We start from the raw sequence: 9,674 nt of genomic DNA, 5'->3' as shown, positions 1-9,674 counted from the left end.
GCTCACAGCCATCCATTGGACTGAGCACAGGGTCCCCAATGAAGGAGCTAGAGAAAGGAGCCAAGGAGCTGAAGGGTTTGCAGCCTCTTATGATGAACAACAATATGAACTAACTAGTATCCTCAGAGCTCCAGGGAATAAACCATTAACCAAAGAGTACACATGGTGGGACTCATGGCTCCAGCAACATGTGTATAGCAGAGGATGACCAAGTCGGTCATCAATGGGAGGAGAGGCCCTTGGTCCTGTGAAGGTTCTATGCCCCAGTGTAGGGGAATGCCAGGGCCAGAAAGTAGGAGAGGGTGGGGTGGTGAGCAGGGGGAGGGGGGAGGGAACAGGGTTTGTTTCTTGTTTTTGTTTTTGCTTTAGATATTTTTTCAGAAGGGTAACCAGGAGAGGAGATATCATTTGAAATGTAAATAAAGAATAAAAAAAAGGAAAGACCTGTTCAGAGAGAAAAAATAATAAGTTACAAGCTAGTTGGGGAATGAGCCTAGGCATTTATTAATAAATAATCAGTCTCAGAGTCGTCATTCTAAGAGCAGGAGCAATGAAGAGAAAAACAAATTTCTCTTTCTCTCTTTCTTTTTCTCTTTCTTTCTTTACTTCTTTCTCTTTCTTTGTTTCTTTTCTTCTTTCTTTCTTCCTTCCTTCCTTCCTTCCTTCCTTTCTTTCTTTCTTTCTTTCTTTCTTTCTTTCTTTCTTTCTGCAATGTATCTGTTCATTGCCAACATCATCCTTCCTCTTCAATAGCATTGCCTCTAACTACTTGAAAGAGAAAGAGTTAAATATTGTGCATATATATGCACTCTTTACACACAAACACACACATATCTAGAATGATATCATTTGGGAGGTTTTTATAGAAAATCCTATAATATAGGGTCATGAAAAATATCCTTATTCATCAAATATAGGAACAGAGCATCTACTCTGAAATATCACATTCAAGGCCTGGGGGTGGGAATCAACAGTAGAGCTCTAGCCAGCAAGCACAGGGCTGAGTTCTAGCCACAGCACCACAAATTAGTAATAAATGTGTGTCTTTTCAAGCTATGCCACCTTCAAGGTCCTGTAAGAAGCTCTGCTACCAAGTTCAGACTGGCCACTCTGTCCTGACTTTCTTTTAGAACACTTTATTAAATGGGATAATTGAATATTTGCTGTAGTTTCCGAGTAGTTAACATTTTCCTTGAAAGTTGAAGTGTGAAACATCCCAAGGTTAAATCCAAGGAGCAGGTTCCCCACCACCACCACCACCACAGTTCTAGGAAGGGTGAATGCAGAGGGGCATTCTCTGACCACTGCCCTGATCCTTCCCAGGATCCACATCTTGATTGGTATCCAATGTGCTCCCTCCTGTTGGCAATGTGATTGTTTCTATTAATGGCATCAGAAATCTTCCTGACTTCAGATGTGAGACCAGACTTTAAACATCTGCTTCCTGTGTGGTCACAGCAACAAGAAAGTAACTAATACACTCTCTAAGCACTGGACCAGTGTTGTTCCCTTAGGAGTTGTATGTCCACAGACTTCTAATAGATGTGACCAACACCACTCTGCAACATGCATTTTACTTGCAAACTTAGTGTTAAGGTTAACAAACTGAAATTACCAAACTGAGCAGGGTGAGTTCAGGTGTGAACATGCAGGGTTTGCCTTTATTCTTTGTTTCCCGATTCAGAATGGGTGTCACCAACAGTACAGACACCTCCTCATTTACCATGAGCTAATATGGAGGCCCTGGCATCTGCTGTCCCATCTTTGGACACCTATGAGTGTGCGCTGTGGAGAGGAGCCAACAGTATGGTTTGAACCCAAGTGCACTGGGATGTTGCTGGTGACGCCCACTAGGAGGCAGCGTACAGGCTTCCTTAGACCAGGGCCCTCAAGTGCGATAGCTGGCAACTGAAGTTTTAAATGTGTCATTATCCATGTGAACAAAAGATAACAAAGTACGGGCAGTGGTGGAGCACACCTTTAATCCCAGCGCTTGGGAAGCAGAGGCAGGCAGATTTCTGAGTTCGAGGCCAGTCTGGTCTACAGAGTGAGTTCCAGGACAACCATTGCTACACAGAGAAACCCTGTCTCTAAAAACCAAAAAAAAAAAAAAAAGATAACAAAGTACAGAGAGAAACGTAGGAAGAGGGAGAGTCCATTTTGTGCAGGACCAGGGGCTAAACTCTGATTCCAGGAAGAAAATAACAAAGTTCACCCAAGCAAACATCCCATGACAATCCCTCCTCCCCCTTAGCAACAGCAGGACCAAGGTTCATAGAGACAACTGAATACGCCCTGAAGAGAATAGATAACCTGGCCATCCTGTTTGTCAGGTGGTTCTGCACCTGTGTTTGGTTCCTACAGATTGCAACAGAAATACAGTTTTTTAAAATATTATCTTGCTGGCCTGTGTAGAAATTCCCCAAGCTTGCTGTAACTATAGTAAATACCCTGCACCCCTAGACTCAGGGCTCTCACTTTGACCTGCTGTGATGGGAGTTGGTGAGAGACCTTGTTCTTGAGCTTGTAATAGAGACCCTTTGTGTTGGCATTGGAACTGGCTCATAGGTGGTCTTTGGGGTCCTTGTGACTTGGGCATTACAATGGGTCTTGTGACATAAGCTTCTTGTTCTGTTGGTGATGTAAGTGTCTCTACGGCATCAGAGAGCTTCTTAACTTCAGATGTGAGGCCTGACTTCCTGGTTCTAACTCTGCTTATGGGGTTTAGGGACGAGCAGTTTCTACTGTTAGTAATCTGTCAGAGAAAGAGGATTGGAGGAGCTCCGAATAACTTAGGATGGAGTAGTCTGCAGGTGGATAGTTTTAGCATGGGTTGGTCTACAGGTGGATAATTTTAGCACAGATTAGTCTGCAGGTGGATAATTAAAACCCTCAGAAAGTGAATAGAACCAGCATTTGGAACAGTATAAATGTTTGGCTTAGAGTAACCTGGCCTAACCTGTTGACCTCGGGTTCCATTCCTGACTCTCACAAGTTGTCCCCTGACCTCTGTAGGCATACACCATAGCAGGATACCCTCCACTCCCCTGATAAAATAAAATAAAAAGGAACAGAGAGTTTATTCTGCCTCACACTTGAAGGGTACAGACCACCATAACAGGAATGCAGAGGCAGCAGGAGCTTGAAGCAGCTGGTCACATCTATGTGCAATCAGGAAGAAGAGGGAGAAGAACGGGTTCTCAGCTCACTTTCCCCTTTTTATACAGTTCAGGGTCTCAGTGAGTGGTAGCACAGACAATGGCGGGTCTTCCTGCCTCAGTAACCTTAATGTGGAGAGACAGGCATGCTGAGAGCCAAGGTCTCCCAGGTGATTCTAGAGTAAACAGGGCAAAAGACCTAGGGGAGAACAGCCTGGAGTTTATTGGTAGGTCAAATTTACAGAAGTTAAGCCAGGAAAATATGGTTACAAATACCTTCTAGTGTTTGTAGATGTTTTCCCTGGATGGGTTGAGACATTCCCCACCAAGCAGGAAACAGCTACTGTGGTAGCTAAGAAGATATTAAAAGAATTTTTTCAGAGGTTTGGAGTTCCCATGGTAATTAGATTGGACAATGGTCCTACTTTTGTCTCTTAAGGTAAGTCAGGAATTGGCAGAGATATTGGGGACTAATTGCAAGCCCCATTGTTTGTACCGTCCCCAGAGCTCAGGGTAGGTAAAGAGACCTTGACTAAATTGACCCTGGAGATTGGCTCAGACTGGTTGGTGCCCCTCTCCTTGGCCCTGAACACCTCCTACCATTTTAACCTGACCCCTTTGAGATCGTGCATGGGACACCCACTCCCATAACCCCTGCTCTTGAAACCCCCAGAGTGACTTTTCAGGCTGACAAGGATTTTATGGCTCAATTGCAAGCTTTCCAGATCAGTCACTTGGAATTGTGGCCTAAACTTAGTGCCCTGTATAATGCAGGTAACCCAGAGGTTCCACACAAGTACCAAGCTGGAGATTGAATATATGTTAAGAGACATTGTGATAAACACTTGGAAGCAAAGTGGAGTTCTTGATATTGTTGAACACCCTGAACTCCTTTAAATTGGATAGAGTAACTGCTTGGGTTCACATCAGATCAGCACCTGTGCTTGATGCCAACTAGATAGCAGTCAGACACCAAAGCGACCCACTTCTGCAAGGCCAGGCTATCGTGTATCTTCTAGCGCTGAGCCTCTGCAGCCCCCACAATCCTACCAGGGTGACTTGGTAGGTGCTCTCAGCCACTGGGGATGTAGGTTGGTCCACTACCCGAGTGAATCTGGTGGCTGGACCCTGTCTTTGATTTCTGTGATTTAGCAGTGGGCCTTGATTTCTGGGGTGTGGCTGCCCTGGAGACACAGGGAGAGGGATTGCCTGAATGTGGGGGATGAGGGACTTGTGAATCTAAACCACGTCCCAGAAGTGGCCTTGGAGGGTGGGGCTTAGGGTGCAAACACCCAAAATTGAAAAGTGTCCTGCGAGAAACCCCCATATATATGTGTTCCCCAAGATGGGAGAAGCCAGCAGCCAACCATTTTTCCTATGCTACCTGGGGGAGTGAAACATCGGAAAGCACATGCTGAATGCAGGATGGACCATTGCCCACCTTCAGACAAGGGAAGTCCTTGTCACCTCATTCCCTGAAGACCAATCTGTTTAAAAAGTCACATTGTTCTGCCAATCACATTGTGCCCAATGGCTGCTACCCTGAAACCTGTATAAAAGCTCACTGAACAAGCTGTGCAGGGAGTGGAGGGCAGGGTCGCCACCTCTCCTTCAGGTCTAGGATGACCCCAGTGCACTGGAACAGTAAATTCCTCTTGCTTTTTGCATCGATTCAGGCTCCAGGTGGTTTACTCAAGGGGTCTCTGGTAAGCTCGACAGATTCTTACAACTGCTCACCTACATAAACCTAAGCATTCTGTGAGGATGGGAGAAAAGGTTCAAAATGAGAAGTATGTATTAGTGTTTTATTTTGTCTGTGTGTATGCAGGTACCACAGCACTTCATGGAGGTTGGTGGGTCTCAGGGATTGAACCCTCAGCTTTGAGGGCAGGTGTCTCTACCGGCTGATCCATCTGGCTGGCATTGTTATGTGGAGGGTATCAGAACGTCTAAGATTTTCTTCAAGATTTGTGTACATATAAAATGATTTCAGTGTTGGGGTGATCTTTTTGTGTACTGTGTAAAGACTGTCTTTGTATTGTTCAAATGTCAATTTCTGTGCCCAGCAGGAGTGGAGTGTAGACTGGACTTTGGTATTCATAAGGTTATATCATATGTTGTAAATACTCCTGTCACTTTCTGATTGGTTTAATGAGAAGCTGGTGGCCTCCGGGCATGGTGGCACACACGTTTAATCCCAGCACTTGGGAGGCAGAGGCAGGTGGATTTCTGAGTTTGAGACCAGCCTGGTCTACAGAGTGAGTTCCAGGACAGCCAGGACTACACAGAGAAACCCTGTCTCGAAAAACAAAAACAAAACATAAAAAAAGCAAACAAAAAAAAACAAAACAAAGCAAAACAAAAAAAAACCAAAAAATGTGGTGGCCTATAGCAAAGGGATGGAGAATAGGCTGGGCTACTCAGAGACTTAGAACTCTGGAAAAGAGTCAGGCACAGGAATAAAAGCAAGTGCAGGGACTAGAAACAGAGAGGCCATGGGCTACCTGGCAGGACATAGGGCAGGCCAGTATTGTTGGGTTAGGACAGCTGAGATCTGGTCAGCTATAGTACCAAAGCTTATAATAAATATAGGTCTGTGTCTTTATCCGCAGCTGAGGCAAGGCATAGAAGGTCCATAGGCAATACTTCAAAGTAAAAAGTGTAGAAACATGGGAACTACACACAATACACTGGGAGTGCATTTTTTTTTTTTTTTTTACATTCCATCCACACAGCATGGTTGATAGGGTCTGTCCCCCTCAGGTTCTTCCCCCTCCACACCTTCAACACTCAAACTTGCCCAATGGATTGAGGCTTCTAAGGGTCTAAGAGTTTCTCTTGTCATGATAGTTTGTCTAAATTACCCTGAAATTCATAGCTATGTATTTGTCCCAAGCCGCTGGACTTGGGCATTCGGTGTCTTCTGAGGAATCTAATATTGAAATAGAAAATTGAGGTCTTATGTATCTCTCTTCAGAGAGGTTAGCTTAAATGGATGGTATGGTTTTCCACACAGTCACTGGCTGCCAGGGCAGGGGTAGGGTGGGCAGGTGGTGCAGACATTATACAGCTAATCCTGCTCTTGGCTCATTTCCCAGAGCTTTGAACAGAAGTTACCCAGTTGAGAGCTTGCCATGAACTTTACCCCAGTTCCAACTCACCCTGAACATTGGGAGGGTAACTCTATCAGGTGCCACTCTGGTGACTTTTATCAACAGTGTAATGTTATGAAATAAGGACGCCTCACCAGGTTCCCGGGTCAGCACTGGTTATATGAACAGAATGGAATATTGGCTCACACTGGGCCTGTGCTCACCACTACCCACTCCCAGCAACCATTCTGCTGGAAGCATTCAGAAATTAGGGGGTGAGTCTGTGGGGGACATGGAGTGCCAGTTCTCTTCATCTGAGTGAACCGTGACCTGGGCAGTGGGACAGCCACCTCAAACTGATGTCAAGGTCTCCTTTGATCATTCCTGGCTCCTGGACTGCAGCTGTTCTCACATCCCCTAGAATCGGGGTCCTCGTGACCTCTGTGGTCATCAGACAGAAAGCAGGTTCCTAGCTCCCCTTCCAGGAGAGACCCCTAGGAGACTCTGTCCCAACTCAGTCTAATCCGTTTGTCTACCTTTGTGTGAATGGTTCATGCAGGCTAGAATTCCCAGGGTCAGGCTGTGTGTGGCACTGGATGTCCCAGACAGTCACGGGGCCTCTTCTCACACTTCCCAGCCCCTCAGTGTCTGACAGTCTCCACCTGCTTCATCCTCTCCTCCCTGGCACTCTGGGGTGACCTATGGAGAGGGACTAAACAAATGTGCCCTTCGGCTTCCTCCATGAGTATACAAGTCCTAGAATGTGGCTTAGGGAATGCTTATTGAAAGGTCCCTGCCTGTCCTGGTTTCTTTGAGGAAAGCCAGGACAAATGGTCAGGAAGTTCAGTGGATTTCTCCCTCATCTTGCCACCTAAGTTTTACACTTTAAATCTCTTCAGAGAGACAGACATCTCACGTTATCACGGTTTTCCCTATTCCAGACCCCTCTCCTCAAGGCTGATCTGTACCATTCCGATCTGTGTACTTGCCTGGAGACACCTTATTTCTTCTAGCCTTTAGATGAGGCAGCCCCTTTGGCAATGAAGCCATGAAGGTGTTTACCTTGGAATGGCACTTTCCCAAGCACACACATTTAAAACACATTCTGATTAACGGGTACCAAACGAGAGAAGGTAACAAGTTATCTCGGTTTATCGGAGGACATCTTGGTTGCTTCCAAGCTTGGGAATTCACGAGCCAAGCTCCTATAATCATTAGTTTGCATTTGTGTGGACATGCAGCAGTTAGGTAAACCCCAAGGAGTGTGTTTGCTGGATCCTATGTTGGCAGTGACAAAGCTGTCTTCTAACATGGTTGTACCCATCTGCATCCCTAACAGCAATGACAGTTTTTATTGTTCATGCTTGTTGATAGTTGGTGTTGCCTGTTTTAGATTTTAGCTATTCCAATAGCTGTATAGTTCATTTTTACTTGTAAATCCTTGAGCACTTATGATGGTCAGCATTTTTCCTACGCTCACCTCCCATCCCCATGCCTCTATTTGTGAGTTATCTGCCTATACCTTGCACCCAATTTCTAATTGGCCTCTTTCTTTTTCATTGAGTTTTAAGAGTTAATTATATGTTCTAGATATAGGTCTTTAATTCCATGCTTATTTTACAACTGTTTTCAGTCTGTGGCTTTTGAGTGTGTGTGTGTGTTCTCTCTCTCATCCCACCTCCCTCACAGCCTCTCCCTTTCCTTCCCCTCCTCCCTCTTCTCTTTTAAATTTTTTTTTGCTACTGACCAGGTGTGCTAGCACATGTGTTTTTAATCTCAGCACTCGGGAGGTGGAGGCAGAGGCAAGTAGATCTCAAGTGAGTTCAAGGACAGCCTGATCTATGTAGTGAATTCCAGAACAGCCAGGACTAAGAAGTGAGACTACCACCTAAGAATTTTGCTACTTATAATAAACATTAACTAGATTTAAAAGTACTTATATGTCGCGTCCACCTGCCAGCAGGAAGGACGACGACAACAGCAGGATTCTTCTCAACCACACTTTATTAGGAGCGCCCAAGTTTTATGCGAGAGAAGGACTCCGCCCTCTGGAACGGTTGGCTTATAAACCCTATTGTGTGGATGTGTTGATGCCTGATTGGCTCAGCAGTGTCTGCTGACCACTGCGTCACCCATTTGGAGAGGGTGCAGCAGGAAAGGCAAGCATACGCAGGTGTGCAGAGTAATCATGCCTATGTGGCTGGCGTTGCGCAGATGTACGGAGTTTATGTGGCTGGTGTTGGTGAGTGCCCAACAGTGCCCAACACTTATAAACGATTACTGTATTAATATATAATTAATATACTTTGTAATGACAAGTAATTATAAAGTATAAGAGGCTCCAATGTGATTGACACCTGCTTTTGGAGTGTGGTGCCTGTCTCCGAAGCTCTCATGTGGTCTACTCTCTTCACTCTCAAAGGTAATCACCATTTCAAAGTTGTACTCATTTGGGGTCTTCAGTTTGGGAGGTGGCTGGAGGGAAGGTTCAGTGGTTATCAGCACATGCTGCTCTTGCAGAAGGCTGCCGTTTGGTTCCCAGCACACATTAAATGGCTGACAACCACGTGTCAGTCCATCTCCCAGGGATGGATCTGATGCCCTCTTGTGGCTCACACACATGCACACACACACACACTCATGGAAAAATATTAAAAATACATTTCTAATCCCTCAGTTTTCTTTATAACTTTACTGTACTTGACTCCTTATAAAACCTGCTGGATTTTGCCAGCAGTTAAAGCTTACAGGATAAAAAGGGTCCCCTTTAACTTGACCAGTTTGCATACATCAGAGCTTGAATTTTATGAATATGTCTGTCTTAGGGTTTTACTGCTGTAAAGAGACACCATGACCAATACAACTTTTGTAAGGACAACATTTAATTGGCTTACAGGTTCAGAGGTTCAGTCCATTATCATCAAGGTGGGAGCATGGCAGCGTCCAGGCAGGCATGGTGCAGGAGGAGCTGAGAGTTCAGATCTTCAGCTGAAGGCTGCTAGGAGAAGACTGGCTTCCAGGCAGCTCTCCATGTCTAGGTTTTAATTAATTAACAGAGTGATTGATGTAAAGACTTATGTAGGGGTGGACAGTTTCTCAAAAGAGAGCGGTATTATCCTTGTACATAAAGGAAAACAACTTTGTTATCAATGATGAAATCCAAGGTTTCAAAGAAAAACTAGAATTTAGGATCTCTTGCATTCCTTCACCATCATCTTCATAGCTTCTAATAAGTATACTAGGGTCTTTTTTCCTTTCTTAATGATATCACTATTTTTTCTTTAAAAGAGATCATTATATTGTAGAATATTAATAATATGATTTTGATGCCCATAAATGTATTGGGTGATATTGAGATGTATTGGGTGCATAATTCGAATTTCAGCTCATGCCAACAGCAAACAAGCTGGTTACCATGGATGCT

This window comes from Mastomys coucha, unplaced genomic scaffold (genome assembly GCF_008632895.1).
Source record: "Mastomys coucha isolate ucsf_1 unplaced genomic scaffold, UCSF_Mcou_1 pScaffold6, whole genome shotgun sequence".
NCBI lineage: Eukaryota > Metazoa > Chordata > Mammalia > Rodentia > Muridae > Mastomys > Mastomys coucha.
The sequence above is the reverse complement of the archived record's forward strand: the minus strand, read 5'-3'. Positions refer to the sequence as shown.